This window comes from Leucoraja erinacea, chromosome 19, assembly GCF_028641065.1.
Source record: "Leucoraja erinacea ecotype New England chromosome 19, Leri_hhj_1, whole genome shotgun sequence".
Lineage (NCBI taxonomy): Eukaryota > Metazoa > Chordata > Chondrichthyes > Rajiformes > Rajidae > Leucoraja > Leucoraja erinaceus.
In genome coordinates, this window is record NC_073395.1 from 8,033,516 (window position 1) to 8,049,363 (window position 15,848).

Below are 15,848 nucleotides of genomic sequence, written 5' to 3' on the forward strand. Positions count from 1 at the left end.
CGTTGATCTGTTGTGGCAGTAAGCGAACTGCAGTGGGTCTAGGTTTTTGATGCCCTTTTGAAGCAGGTGGGAACCTCAGACCTCGGAAGTGAGAGATTGCAAATGTCCGTAAAAACTCCAGCCAGTTGGTCCGCACAGGTTGTTTATCTACGTAGTTTTGATTGTTACCCATACAAAATCGTGCCAATGACGATTTATTTATCTATATTACTATATTACTCCACGGCAAGCCCCCTTGATGTGGTTGCAAAGTGTTTGCCAAATTGTCTTGGCTTTTAAAGACTCTTCAGAAAATGTGTTGGCTGCTTGCAAAGTGTTTGCCAAATTGTCTTGGCTTTTAAAGACTCTTCTGAAAATGTGTTGGCTGCTTGCAAAGTGTTTGCCAAATTGTCTTGGCTTTTAAAGACTCGTCAGCAAATGTGTTGGCTACTTGCAAAGTGTTTGCCAAATTGTCTTGGCTTTTAAAGTTTGACGGATTGGCTTGGCTCTTAAAGTCGTCGCAACAGTATGCGGATGGGAGAAGGCGGCAATGGGGTGCTGAGTGGGTACTTTCAGGTTCGTGGCAAGATGGCGCTGACTGCAGAAGGCACCGAGTGAAGACACCGCTGAATAATTCAAGAGAGCTGACTACTCTGTCAATGGTGAGTGTTATTGTTGGACGTTATTTAAAGCACGTATTTGCTTCAACAGCAGGAGCCTCTACAGGAGGCTTTAAACATTTGAGTGAGTCTGTGTGTGTGCGAGTCTGTGTGTGCGTGTGTGTGTGTGTGTGTATAGATGTGTGTGAGTCTGTGTGTTTGTATATATGCGTGCTTTTATAAAAGTGTGCTTCATTGAATGATGACCTGATATAAATTATCAGATTTTCTTTGTTAAAGTCTGACCGCTGAATCTCTGTCTATTGAAATTGTCTCTTTTTTTTATCAACAACAAAGAGACATAAAGATGCAGTGAGCAGCAACAAGAGGCACAGCAAGAAAGAATTATACTCATCTTTGACATTTAAAATGTTGTTATATTTTAAGAGATGTTAAACTTTAATAAATCATTTTTCCACTTTTCATGCCTGCGTGTTCTTCATCACAATGGGAACCTAATGGGCAGGAATGGATACTCTGTGGGAGTATCTTGCTTCTGCCCAAAGATAGGATCTTCCCTTCGGCCTCTGCACAGATCCTATAGTGGAGCAAACATAGAAACATAGAAAATAGATGCAGGAGGAGTCAATTTGGCCCTTCAAGCTAGCACCGCCATTCATTGTGATCGTGGGTGATCGTCCCCTATCAATAACCCGTGCCTGCCTTCTCCCCATATTCCTTGACTTCACTAGCCGCTAGAGCTCTATCTAACTCTCTCTTAAATCCATCCAGTGACTAGGCTTCCACTGCCCTCTGTGGCAGGGAATTCCATAAATTCACACATTTCTCTGGGTGAAAAAGTTTCTTCTCACCTTAGTCTTAAATTACCTGCCCTTTATTCTAAGACTGGCCCCTGGTTCTGGACTCACCCAACATTGGGAACATTTCTCCTGCATCTAGCTTGCCCAGTCCTTTAATAATTTAATATGTTTCTATAAGATTCCCCCTCATCCTTCTAAACTCCAGTGAATACAAGCCTAGTCTTTTCAATCTTTACTCATATACAGTCCCACCAACCCAGGGATCAATCTCGTAAACCTACGCTGCAGAAGAACCTCTTCACTCTCTATACTGAAATCCTCTTGTTATGAAGGCCAACATTCCATAGCTTTCTTTACTGCCTGCTGTACCTCTAAGCCAACTTTCAGTGGCCGGTGTACAAGGACGCCCAGGTCTCGCTGCACATCCCCCTTACCTAACCTAAATCTATTGAGATAATAATCAGCCCCCTTGTTTTTGCCTTCAAAGTGGATAACCTCACATTTATCTATAGTATACTGCACATGCCATGCATCTGCCCACTCACTCAACCTGTCCAGGTCACCCTGCAACCTCCTAACATCCTCTTCACAGTTCACACTGCCACCCAGCTTTGTGTCATTTGCAAACTTGCGAGTGTTGCTCCTAATTCACTCTTCCAAATCATTAATATATATGGTAAACAGTTGCGGCCCCAATAACAAACCTTACGGCACTCCACTCGACACTGCCTGCCATTCTGAAAAGGACCCGTTCACTCCTACTCTTTGCTTCCTGTCTACCAATCAATTTTCTATCCATGTGATCACCCTACCACCAATACCATGTGCTCAAGATGGACCACTCCTGCAAAAAACAATCGGCAATCGGCAATGTGGGCAATACGACTTGTCTTTCTTCAGGTTCCCCATTAAGGAGGAAAGGTAAGAAAACATTTATTACTTCTGGTTAGTTCATTGAGCTCAGATAGTTGAGTCCTCATGGCAACATCCTTGTAGAAATCTTCTCAAGAGCATTTTCTTTCTACATCTCTGTTATTTAATGCAGAATAAGAGCATATTGACTGCAGATATTTTCTGTAATTTCAGATGTCGACATTGGACATGATCTACACCGAACTGCGGAGTATTTGTGAAATAACTGCCCTCTTATGTACATTGTGTGAAATTGTGATTTGCTAACTGCACAAATATAATGCGAATGGCGATTTATTTATTATTGTATCTATGTTGGACATTTTGCTGTTTGGTGAAGCAGGGGTGGGGCTATCATTGTGTTACATACGTTAAATTGTACATCACTTTCACTGGTTAGCTGATATGCTGAACTGCAACCCTGTATAACTCGCGCACAGAATAATGTGAATTGTGTAAATCTTATCCCAACGGGTCCCACTTAGTCTATTGATTGTGTATAAGCTGCAAATTTTGTCCTTTGTTTGAAATGTGTAGAATGTGACATCACTTTTATTGATTATCTGATATTCTAAATTCTGCAAATTCTGCAAGCCTGTATATGTCGTGCACAAAATGATGTAAATAAAAATTGTTTTCCTGTTTAAGAAGTTCAATTGAGAATTATTTGAAATTGTGGGGGTTGATACAAAATACTGTTGACCCACAAATGTGTTGATATGAGACATTCACATTTAAAAAATCCATGTCGCAAAAAAAGCAAGAAGGTGCCCATGTTATTTGACCAACTTGCCAGATTAATTTAAATATACACAATACACAATACAATTTATTTGTCACTTGAACCTCATAGAGGTTGTTGGAGCCCCCGGCGTGCGCTAGAAAAGTGCCGCAGCCATTTAAGCCACGCCGGGCGATGATGTAAGGCCCCGCTCCAGGTCATCCTCGACCCCCGCTACTCGGGCGGAATAATTTGCCGTTGCGGAAGCCCCGAAAAGCGGTCTCCCAGCAGGGACCCGCAGGCTCCGATATTACTGTCTGCCAGGCCTGCGGTTGGAGCCTCCGAATCTCCGGGGCTCGGGTCACAGCAGCGCATGGGTACATATGTAGGTATGTATGCATTAGTTTTGCTCCTAATTCCCTTTTCAAAATCATTAATATATATGGTAAACAGTTGCAGCCCCAACACCAAGCCTTGTGGCAAAAAAATCCAGAAGATTAGTCAAACATGATTTTCCTTTCATAAATCCATGTTGACTTGGACAGATCCTTTTACTGCTATCCAAATGCCCCATTATTGCATCTTTAATAATTGACTCCAGCATCTTTCACACCACCAAAGTCGGGCTAACTGGTCTGTAATTTTCCGTTTTCTCTCACGCTCCTTTTCTTGAAAAGTGGGATAGCATTAGCTATCCTCCAATCCACAGGAGCTGATCGTAAATCTATTGATCGTTGGAAAATGATAATATATATAAATATATATGTATGTGTATATATGCATGTATGTGTATATATGCATGTATATGTGTGTATATACGTATGTATATATATATATATATATATATATATATATATATATGTTTATATATGTGTATATATGTATGCATATAAATGTATCAATATGTATGTGCATTTGTGTATGTGTGTATATATGTGTGTGTATAAATATATATATATGCATATATTTATTATTACTATATAATTATATATATAATTGCCTTTATGGTTTATGTATATCATCTTACAAGACAAATAAATTAATAGTGATGATTTAAAATCAAAGTTGCTTCTGATACATGAGAATAAACTATTATCTCTAACTTGCCTCTCACACACAGACACACATTCATATAAATATATTAAATATATATACGTTAAATTTAATTTTTTGCAGTGTGTGTTAAAGCAATACAATGCAAGGGAAACTACACAAAGGAGGGGTCTGTTCCCGCTACAAGATACTTGAGGATCTTTGCTTTGGATCAAAGATTATAGCGGAGCTCTATAATCTTTGCTTTGAATCACAGCGGGTGGAATACCGGAAGTCGAGTGTCGCTGTAACAAATGGCGGCCGTGACGTTCCGTTGCGTACTACACGTCAGCCCATTGAATTTCGAAGGATCGGTACCGATGGTCCGGTTGGGGTCCCAACTGGGAGGTAGGGAACTGGAGCTGGAAGCCATGGGGTATGAGATGGAGGCGCAGGCAGGCCCCGAGGAAGCAGATGTGGCTGTGGTATCGAGTCTGGGTAAGGATGTGGTTGTACAGTTGGAGGGCAGGGGGGATCACAGATGGGGAACAGATAGAGAGGAGGTTGTGAAACTGTCTCCGGAGAGAAGAGGAGAACTTCTTCAAGGTAGGCATATCTTGAAGAGATAACGCAGTGGAGTATACACAGTGTTTAAGAAGGAACTGCAGATGCTGGAGAATCGAAGGTTACACAAAAAAGCTGGAGAAACTCAGCGGGTGCAGCAGCATCTATGGAGCGAAGGAAATAGGCAACGTTTCGGGCCGAAACCCTTCTTCAGACTGATCGGGGGTGGCGGAAAGGAAAAAGGAGGAGGAGCCCGAAGGCTGGGGGATGGGAGGAGACAACAGGAGGGTTGAGGAAGGGGAGGAGACAGCAAGGACTAACAAAATTGGCATATGAGGAAAGATTGAAAAGACTAGGCTTGTATTCACTGGAGTTTAAAAGGATGAGGGGCAATCTTATAGAAACATATACAATTATAAAAGGACTGGGCATGCTAGATGCAGGAAAAATGTTCCCAATGTTGGGCGAGTCCAGAACCAGGGGCCCACAGCCTTAGAATAAAGGGGAGGCCATTTAAGACTGAGGTGAGAGTTTCATCCCCTCCCTCTCCTCTCCTCTCCTCCTCTCTCCTCCCCTCTCCTCCTCTCTCCTCTCTCCTCTCTCCTCTCCTCTCCTCTCCTGTCCTCTCCTCCTCTCCTCTCATCACCCCCCTTCCCTCCTCTCCTCTCCTCCCCTCCCCTCTCCTCTCCTCCCCTCCCCTCCCCTCCCCTCTCCTCCCCTCCCCTCTCCTCCCCTCCCCTCCCCTCCCCTCCCCTCCCCTCTCCTCTCCTCCCCTCTCCTCTCCTCCCCTCCTCTCCACAGTCGAAGACTCTGTCTATATCATCCACTGTATTGAGACTATAACACAGTTAGTGCTCGAGGCCGCTGGTTTGATTCTTGGAGCTGCCTCCATCTCGTCAGTCCAACATCCACCCGTTCTTCATTCTTCATCGCCATACTATCCCTCTGTGGAAAGGACGGAAGTTAGTCACCTCTCTCTCTCTCTCTCTCTCTCTCTCTATCTATCTATCCATCCATCTATCCATCCATCCATCTATCTATATCTATCTATCTATCTATCTATCTATCTATCTATCTATCTATCTATCTATCTATCTATATCTCTATCTATCTATCTATCTATCTATCCATCCATCTATCTGTCTGTCTATCTGTCTGTCTATCTGTCTGTCTGTCTGTCTGTCTGTCTATCTATCTATCTATCTATCTATCTCTCTATCTGTCTATCCATCCATCCATCCATCCATCTATCTATCTATCTATCTATCTATCTATCTATCTATCTATCTATCTATCTATCTATCTATCTATCTATCTATCTATCTATCTATCTATCTATCTATCTATCTCTTCCCTCTCTCTCCCTCCTTCTCTCCCTCCGTCACTTACGTGAATTGTATTCCGTGAATGGATGTAGTGAACTGCCAACGATCCTGAGATCACGTACTGGGGAGAGAGAGAGAGAGAGAGAGAGGGTGAGACCCCCTTAATAGGGGAGAGAGAGAGAGAGAGATCGCCAGAATTTCCCGGGTTGCTGGTTCCCCAGTATTGGGGGTCCCAGGAGATCCGTACCTCATTTCTGGGGGTCTATAAGGTTGCTCCCCACTTTTGGGGATCCCCATGAGTTATTCCTCACTTTTAGGGGTCCCGTCTGTCTTTCCCCACTTCTGGGGGTCCCAATTCGATCAGTCCCCATTTCTGGGGGTTGAGTAAGAATGTTCCCCACTTTAGGGGGTCCCAGTTCGATCAGTCCCCATTTCTGGGGGTTGAGTAAGAATGCTCCCCACTTTAGGGGGTCCCTGTGAATCAGTCCCCATTTCTGGGGGTTGAGTAAGAATGCTCCCCACTTTAGGGGGTTTCTGTGAGTCAGTCCCCATTTCTGGGGGTTGAGTAAGAATGCTCCCCACTTTAGGGGGTCCCAGTTCGATCAGTCCCCATTTCTGGGGGTCTAGTTAGAATGCTTCCCACTTTAGGGGGTCTCTGTGAGTTTTTCCCCATTCCTGGGGGGTCTAGTTAGAATGCTCCCCACTTTAGGGGGTCCCTGTGAGTTTTTCCCCATTTCTGGGGGGCTAGTTAGAATGCTCCCCACTTTAGGGGGTCCCTGTGAGATTTTCCCCATTTCTGGGGGGCTAGTAAGAATGCTCCCCACTTTAGGGGGTCTCACGGGGAGAGGGAGAGAGGAGGAGAGGGGGAGATGGGGGGAGAGGGGAGAGAGGGGGAGGGAGAGGGGGAGAGAGGGGGAGAGAGGGGAGAGAGGGGAGAGAGCGGAGAGAGATGGAGAGAGGGAGAGAGAGGGGGAGGAGAGAGGGAGAGGAGAGAGAGAGGGGAGAGAGGGGAGAGGAGAGGAGAGAGAGAGAGAGGGGAGAGAGAGAGAGAGAGAGAGAGGAAGAGAGAGAGGGGGAGAGAGGGGGAGAGAGAGGGGAGAGAGAGGGGATGTGAGAAGGAGACGAGAGAGAAGGAGAGAGAGAGACAGAGAGAGGGGGAGAGGGGGAGAGAGAGAGGAGAGAGCGAGAATGAGAGAGAGAGGGGGAGAGAGGGGGAGAGAGGGGGAGAGACACTCACAGGGGGGGGGGAGAGAGGAGGGAGAGAGACACATGCTGGAGGGGGAGAGAGGGAGAGAGCGAGCGAGAGAGAGGTGAGAGAGAGGGAGAGGGGAGGGAGAGGGGGGGAGAGGGGGGAGAGAGGGGGAGAGAAGGGGAGAGAGAGGAGAGAGGGAGAGAGAGGGGGGGGAGGGGGAGAGGGAGGGGGAGAGAGAGAGAGGGGGAAAGAGGGGAGAGAGAGAGACAGATAAATAGCCATAGAGAGGGGAAGAGAGAGCAGAGAGAGAGGAGAGAGGGGGGGGAGAGAGGGGGAGAGAGGGGGAGAGAGGGGGAGAGGGAGGGGGAGGAGGGGGAGAGGGGGAGAGAGGGGGGAGAGGAGAGAGAGAGGGGAGAGGAGAGAGAGAGGGAGAGAGAGAGACCTAATACGAGATTAGGGGACAGACATTTAGATAATATTAATGATAAAACGCAGTTTCTCCCCATCTCAGTCCCAAATGTTCACATCTACCCATAGCCCCCAACTCATATCCACCTCCACCACTCACCCCTAGCCCCCAACTCTATATTCCACCTCCACCACTCACCCATAGCCCCCACACAATATTCCACCTCCACCACTCACCCCATAGCCCCCAACTCAATATATTCGGGCACCACCTCCACCACTCACCCATAGCCCCCAACTCAATATTCCACCTCCACCACTCACCCATAGCCCCCAAACTCAATATTCCACCTCCACCACTCACCCATAGCCCCCAACTCAATATTCCACCTCCACCACTCACCCATAGCCCCCAACTCAATATTCCACCTCCACCACTCACCCATAGCCCCCAACACAATATTCCACCTCCACCACTCACCCATAGCCCCCAACTCAATATTCCACCTCCACCACTCACCCATAGCCCCCAACTCAATATTCCACCTCCACCTCCACTCACCCATAGCCCCCAACTCAATATTCCACCTCCACCACTCACCCATAGCCCCCAACTCAATATTCCACCTCCACCACTCACCCATAGCCCCCAACTCAATATTCCACCTCCACCACTCACCCATAGCCCCCAACACAATATTCCACCTCCACCACTCACACATAGCCCCCAACACAATATTCCACCTCCACCACTCACCCATAGCCCCCAACACAATATTCCACCTCCACCACTCACCCATAGCCCCCAACTCAATATTCCACCTCCACCACTCACCCATAGCCCCAAACACAATATTCCACCTCCACCACTCACCCATAGCCCCCAACACAATATTCCACCTCCACCACTCACCCATAGCCCCCAACACAATATTCCACCCCCACCACTCACCCATAGCCCCCAACACAATATTCACCTCCAACTCACCCATAGCCCCCAACACAATATTCCACCCCACCACTCACCCATAGCCCCCAACTCAATATTCCACCTCCACCACTCACCCATAGCCCCCAACACAAGAGAATCCCACAGATTCACACAACTCACAACTCTCTGGGTGGACAAGTTTCTCCTCGTCTCCGTTCTAAATGGCCGACCCCGTATTCTTAAACTGTGTGTGTGTGTGTGTGTGTATGTGTGTGTGTGTGTGTGTGTGTGTGTGTATGTGTGTGTGTGTGTGTGTGTGTGTGTGTGTGTGTGTGGCCCCTGGTTCTGGACTCCCCCAACATCGGGAACATGTTTCCTGCCTCTAGCGTGTCCAAACCCTTAACAATCTCATATGTGTTTCAATGAGATGCCCTCTAATCCTTCTAAACTCCACAGAGTGTACAAGCCCACAGCCGCTCCATTCTCTCAGCATATGACAGTCCCGCCATCCTGGGAATTAACCTGGTGAACCTACGCTGGGCTCCCTCAATAGCAAGAATGTTCTTCCTCAAATTAGGCGACCAAAACTGTACACAATACTCCAGGTGTGGTCTCACCAGGGCCCTGTACAACTGCGGAAGGACCTCTCCTTGAAGGTTAGGCGTGAGATGTTGTATCTGCCCTCTCTCGTTCTCTCTCTGCCCTCTCTTTCTTGGCCTCTCTCTCTGCGCTCTCTCACCCCGAGATCTCTCAGCTCCATGTGCATCCTCTCCTTGAAGGTGAGGCGTGAGATGTTGTATCTGCCCCTTCTCTCTCTGCCCTTTCTCTGCCATCTCTTGCTCTCTTGCTCTGCCCTCTCTTTCTTGGCCTCTCTCTCTGCGCTCTCACCCCGAGATCTCTCAGCTCCATGTGCATCCTCTCCTTGAAGGTGAGGCGTGAGATGTTGTATCTGCCCCTTCTCTCTCTGCCCTTTCTCTGCCCTCTCTTGCTCTCTTGCTCTGCCCTCTCTTTCTTGGCCTCTCTCTCTGCCCTTTCTCTGCCCCTCTCTTGCTCTGCCCTCTCTTTCTTGGCCTCTCTCTCACCCCGAGATCTCTCAGCTCCATGTGCATCCTCTCCTTGAAGGTGAGGCGTGAGATGTTGTATCTGCCTCTTTCTCTGCCCTTTTCTTTCTCTGCCCTCTCTTGCTCTCTTGCTCTGCCCTCACTTTCTTGGCCTCTCTCTCACCCCGAGATCTCTCAGCTCCATGTGCATTCTCTCCTTGAAGGTGAGACGTGAGATGTTGTATCTGCCCCTTCTCTCTCTGCCCTTTCTCTGCCCCTCTCTTGCTCTCTTGCTCTGCCCTCTCTTTCTTGGCCTCTCTCTCTGCCCAGAAGCTCATCCAGCTGATGCGAGGGTCGTGGTCCATGGTCCTCAGGTGGGTTTTGGAGACGACCATCGGGCCCCTCAGGCGCGGCGTGATGGGGGCAGCGGTCGGGTCGATCACGATGCTCGGGATCCCCAACGTGTGCATCCCCGGGGGTGGTGAGAGTCACCACGATGTCCGCGTCTGTCTTGGCCGTCTGGAGAGAGGGAGAGAGGCAGGGAAGGAGAGAGACGGAGAGGGGAGAGGGAGCGAGAGGGAGAGAGAGAGAGAGAGGGGAGAGAGGGAGAGGAGAGAGGAGAGAGAGAGGGGGAGAGAGAGAGAGAGATGAGAGGAGAGAGAGGCAGAGAGGGGGAGAGAGAAAGAGGAGAGAGAGGGGGAGAGAGGGGAGAGGAGAGAGACAGGGAGATAGAGAGGAGGAGAGAGAGAGAGGAGAGAGAGAGGTGGAGAGAGAGAAGGGGAGCGAGCGGGAGAGAAAGGGAGGGAGAAAGAACGAGAGAGAGAGAGAGAGGAAAGAGGACGACAGAAAGGGTTGGAGAGAGAGAGGGGAAGAAGGAGAGAGAGAGAGGGAGAGAGGGAGAGAGAGAGAGAGAGAGAGAGAGAGAGAGAGAGGGAGAGAGAGAGGGAGAGAGAGAGGAGAGAGGGGGAGAGAGGGATGGAGAGGGATGGAGAGAGAGGAGAGGGGGAGAGAGGGACGGAGAGATGGAGAGAGGGGGAGAGGAGAGAGGAGAGAGGGAGGAGAGAGAGAGCAGGAGAGAGGGGTTTGAGGGCTGATGGGAGATGGAGAGGAGAGAAGGGAGTTGGAGGAGGGGAGAGAGGGAGGGGGGGAGGAGGGGACCGGAGGGGGAGGGAGAGGAGAGGGAGAGGATGGATTTGAGGAGGGAGAGTTGAGGGGTTTTTGTGGAGGGGGGAGGGGATGGATTTTGGATTTCTTTAGCAGTTTTCAGGGTTTTGTGAGGTGAGGTGAGAGAGGAGAGAGGAGTTGTCGAGGGGGGAGGAGAAGAGGGTTTTTGAGAGGGTTTTTGAGGGGTTTTTTGTGGAGAGAGGGAGGGGGTTTTTTGAGGATTTTTTGAGGTTTTTTTGAAGGTTTTTAAGGGGTTTTGGAGGGGACGGAGGGGGTTTGATGAGGTTTTTGAGGGTTTTTTGATGGTTTTTTGAGTTTTTTTTGAGGTTTTTGAGGGGTTTTTTGAGGGTTTTTGATTTTTTTTGAGGTCTATTGGCATTTTTTTGGATGGTTTTTGATGGTTTTTGATGGGGTTTTGATGGTTTTTTGATGGTTTTTGAGGTTTTTTGATGGTTTTTGAGGGTTTTTTGATGGTTTTTTGAGGGTTTTTGAGGGGTTTTGAGGGTTTTTTGAGCAGTTTTGATGGTTTTTGATGGTTTTTTGATGGTTTTTGATGGTTTTTTTTTAGCAGTTTTGCTGGTTTTTTGATGGGTTTTGAGGGTTTTTTGATGGTTTTTTTGATGTTTTTTTAGGGTTTTGATGGTGTTTTGAGGGTTTTTGAGATTTTTTTTTTATATGGTTTTTGAGGCGACCAGGTTTTTGATGGTTTGAGGAATTGTTTTTTTTGATGGTTTTTTGAGGGTTTGATGTTTGTGAGGGTTTTGAGGAGATTTTTGATGTTTTGATGGGTTTTGAGGTATTTTGAGGGTTTTGAGGGTTTTTGAGGGGTTTGTTTTGATTTCCAGTTTTTGTTTGAGGGTTGTTTTTGTTTGGGGGGGGGGGACGTTGGGGATTTCAGGTTTTGTGCCCCATTGTTCCAGGGTTTTTGTACACTGTAGTTTTGATGGATTTTTTAGCCCGTTTTCAGTTTTGTAGGTGATTTTCCAGAAGTTTTGGGGGTTTAGGGGTTTTTCAGGGGGTGTTTTCCAGAATTTTTTGAAGTTTTTGAGGGTTGTTTTTTGTAGGGGTAGTCCAGGTTGTACCCCGGGTTTTGAGGTTGGAATTTTTTGAGCCGTTTCCAGGGGGGTTTTCATGGTTTCTTTAGTGTTTTTTGAGGATTTTCCAGGGTTTTTATGGTTTTTGAGGAGTTTTGGGGTTTTTGTTGAGGTTTTTTTTGAGGTTTTGTACACTGTTTTTCCAGGGTTTTTAGGGTTTTTTGGTTGTTTTTGAGGTTTTTTTGGGTTTTGGAGTTTTTGAGGGTTGTTTTGTTTTCCAGAATTGTAAGGGGTTTTTCCAGTTTTTTTGGCCTCACCGATGTGTTGTTTTTGTTTTTTTTTGAGGGTTTTTGTTGGTTTTCAATGCTTTTTGAGGGCAGTTTTTTTGATGTTTTTTTTGAGCAGTTTTTTTGGTTTTTGATGGGTGTTTTGAGCAGTTTTGTTTGTTTTTTTGGTTTTTTTTGAGCAGTTTTGTTTTTTTTTGTTTTTTGGTTTTTTTGTTTTTTTTGATGTTTTTTTGAGCAGTTTTGTTGGTTTTTGGCGGTGGTTTTTGGTGTTGTTCGGGGGGGGGGGGGATTTTGAGGGTTTTTTAAAGTTATACCTTTAAGGGTTTTTGATGGATTTTTAGGGTTTTGAGGAGTTTTTTGAGGAGGATATGAGGGGGTTGGAGAGAGTGAGGGTGTTTTTAATGAGTGGAGGTTTTTGTTTAGGGTTTTTGATGTTTTTAAGGGGTTTGAGGGTTTTTGGGGGGTTCTTATGGGGGGATTTTGAGGCTTTTGAAGTGGGTTTGTGTGTTTTTTAGTGGTTTGAGGGCTTCTGGGGGGGATTCTGGTGGGTTTGAGGGTTTATCGAGCTGTTTTTGAGGGTGGGGGTATTTTTTAAAAGTAGTTTTGTGGGTTTTTCAAGGGTTTGGAGGTTTTCTGTAAGGGGGTTTTAGGATTTGTTGATGGTTTTTAATGGGTTTGATGGGTTGTTGAGGGTTTCTTATGGAGTTTTGGGAGGTTTTAAGGAGTTTTGTGGGTTCTTTTAGGGTTTTCCTTTTGTTTTTTAGAGTTTGGAGGTGTTTTTTTAGGGTTTCTGTTGGTTTTTGATGGATTTTGATGGGTTTTGAGGGGTTTTTTTGAGCAGTTTTGTTGGTTTTTGATGGGTTTTGAGGGTTTTTTTTGAGCAGTTTTTTTTAGCAGTTTTGATGGGGTTTTGATGGGGTTTTGAGGGTTTTATTGAGCAGTTTATTGGTTTTTGTTGGTTTTTGATGGGGTTTTTTGAGCAGTTTTGCTGGTTTTTGACGGTTATTGTTTGGGGGGGATTTTGAGGGGTTTTTAAGTTATAACATTAAGGGTTTTTGATGGATTTTTAGGTTTTTTTTAATGGGTTTTGAGGTTTTTTAGGATGAAATGAGAGAGTGAGGTTTTTTTTGAGGGAAACAGCAGGGATTTGGGGGGATTTTTGAGGGTGTTGGAGAGAGGGAGGGAGGGAGTGAGAAGGGGAGGGGATGAAGGACGAGTTTTCCAGCTGTTTTTTTCCCGCTCACCACCACCTCCTCCTCCTTCTCCATCTCCATCTCCGCCCAGATCTGCCCGGCAACAGCCGCTCATTGGCCCAGATCCGCCCCCCCTGGCCCCGCCCCCTCGCCCCACGCGAGCGGCGGTTAAAACCGTTGACCTTCAAACGGCGTCGTGTGATTGGTCGCCCGCCACGTGGGGGGGGGGGGGCGCTCCAACCGCGGCCTCCCATTGGTCAGTTCCTCACATCCAGGACCCCACGTGGGGGAGAATCACAGCAGCGGCAGCGGCCTCCCATTGGTCAGTTCCCGCTTGCCCCACGTGGGGGAGAACCACAGCAGCGGCCTCCCATTGGTCAGTTCCTGCAGGACCCCACGTGGGGGAGAACCACAGCAGCGGCCTCCCATTGGTCAGTTCCTCACAGGACCCCACGTGGGGGAGAACCACAGCAGCGGCCTCCCATTGGTCAGTTCCTGCAGGACCCCACGTGGGGTAGAATCACAGCAGCGGACTCCCATTGGTCAGTTCCTGCAGGACCCCACGTGGGGGAGAACCACAGCAGCGGACTCCCATTGGTCAGTTCCTCACACCCCCCACGTGGGGTGGAACCACAGCAGCGGACTCCCATTGGCCAGTTCCCGCTTGCCCCACGTGGGGTAGAATCACAGCAGCAGACTCCCATTGGTCAGTTCCTGCAGGCCCCACGTGGGGGAGAATCACAGCAGCGGCCTCCCATTGGTCAGTTCCTGCAGGACCCCACGTGGGGGAGAATCACAGCAGCGGACTCCCATTGGTCAGTTCCTGCAGGACCCCACGTGGGGGAGAATCACAGCAGCGGCCTCCCATTGGTCAGTCCCTGCAGGACCCCACGTGGGGGAGAACCACAGCAGCGGCCTCCCATTGGTCAGTTCCCCCTTACCCCATGTGGGGCCTCTCCTTAGTGACGGCCTCCCATTGGTCAGTTCCCACACCCCCCACGTGCAGTCTCCCATTGGTCAGTTCCTCACCCCACGTGGGGAAGCTCCCTACTCGCAGCCTCCCATTGGTCAGTTCCTCACACCCCCACGTGGGGCAACTCCCACAGCAGCGGCCTCCCATTGGCCAGTTCCCACTTGCCCCACGTGGGGGTAGGTCACAGCAGCGGCCTCCCATTGGTCAGTTCCCTCACATCCCCACCCCACGTGGGGGAGAACCACAGCAGCGGCCCTCCCATTGGCCAGTTACCGCTTGCCCACGTGGGGTGGGGGAGAACCACAGCAGCGGCCTCCCATTGGCCAGTTCCCGCTTGCCCCACGTGGGGGAGAATCACAGCAGCGGCCTCCCATTGGTCAGTTCCTGCAGGACCCCACGTGAGGTAGAATCACAGCAGCGGCCTCCCATTGGCCAGTTCCCAGCGTCGAAGCACCGGACCAATGGGAGGCCGTGATTAGGGTGTGACCCCACGTGGGGGTGTGGGGACCTGACCAATGGGAGGCCGTTGGTGCGACCCTGCCCCACGTGGGGGTGTGGGGGAACTGACCAATGGGAAGCCGCTGCTGGTGTGACCCCACGTGGGGGTGTGGGGACCTGACCAATGGGAGGCCGCTGCTGGACCCTGACCCCACGTGGGGGTGTGGGGAACTGACCAATGGGAAGCCGTGATTAGGGGTGTGACCCCACGTGGGGGTGTGGGGAACTGACCAATGGGAAGCCGCTGCTGCGACCCTACCCCACGTGGGGGTGTGGGGAACTGACCAATGGGAGGCCGTGATTAGGGAGTGACCCCACGTGGGGGTGTGGGGAACTGACCAATGGGAAGCCGCTGCTGCGACCCTACCCCACGTGGAGATTGCAGGGATTTGAGGGTTGTTTTGAGGAGGGGATTTCAGGGAGAGTGGAGGGAGTGAGCGAGGCCTCGAGGGGGAGGGATGAAGAAGGGGGTTTTCCACGAGTATCACCACCTCCTCCTCCATCCATCCCCACCCGCCGTGATCTGCCCGGCAACAGCCTCCCATTGGCCGCCCCGCCTCCGCCCCGCCCCCACACGCGGGGCCGAGCGGCGGTTTAAACCGTTGACGTTCAAACCCGTCGGTCGCGCGGGGCTCCCGCCCACAAACGGCGTCGTGTGATTGGTCGCCCGCGTCCCCCCCACGTGGGGCCCGCTCCGAGCGCGGCCTCCCATTGGGCAGTTGCTGAAGCGGCCCCACGTGGGATAAGTGGGAACTGGCCAATGGGAGGCCGCTATTGCGACTCAACCCCACGTGGGGAGCGAGGAACTGACCAATGGGAGGCCGCTGCTGCGACCCTGTGGAGAACTGACCAATGGGAGGCTGCGAGTAGGGAGTCGCCCCACGTGGGGGTGTGAGGAACTGACCAATGGGAGGCTGGTGTAGGAGGAGCGGCCCAGTCAGCTTAGATTAAAAAAAAGAAAGAAAAAAAAGATGGCTTTGTGCCCCAGACAGATCGTACCCGTTGACGTCGGCCTCCCCAGACCGATTGATGTTGCGCAGTGACGTCCAAGAACTCCCTTCTCGGTGAAGTGGAGCCCTTCCCAGACCAAGCATATGACGCTGTACCCCTCTCCAGGGCATTTCGCGCGGTGAAGTCACCCCAGAGCGCCCAACCGCGACGGTGAGTTCTACCAC

General features: G+C 49.5%; 1 long non-coding RNA gene across 1 annotated transcript; it reads left to right on the forward strand.

Annotated features, from left to right (window-relative positions):
* Positions 1-516: 516 nt before the first annotated feature.
* On the forward strand, positions 517-2,961 carry LOC129706175 (uncharacterized). The gene is made up of 2 exons (XR_008725016.1): positions 517-641; positions 936-2,961. It is a non-coding gene; the product is annotated as an uncharacterized LOC129706175 (long non-coding RNA).
* Positions 2,962-15,848: the final 12,887 nt, after the last annotated feature.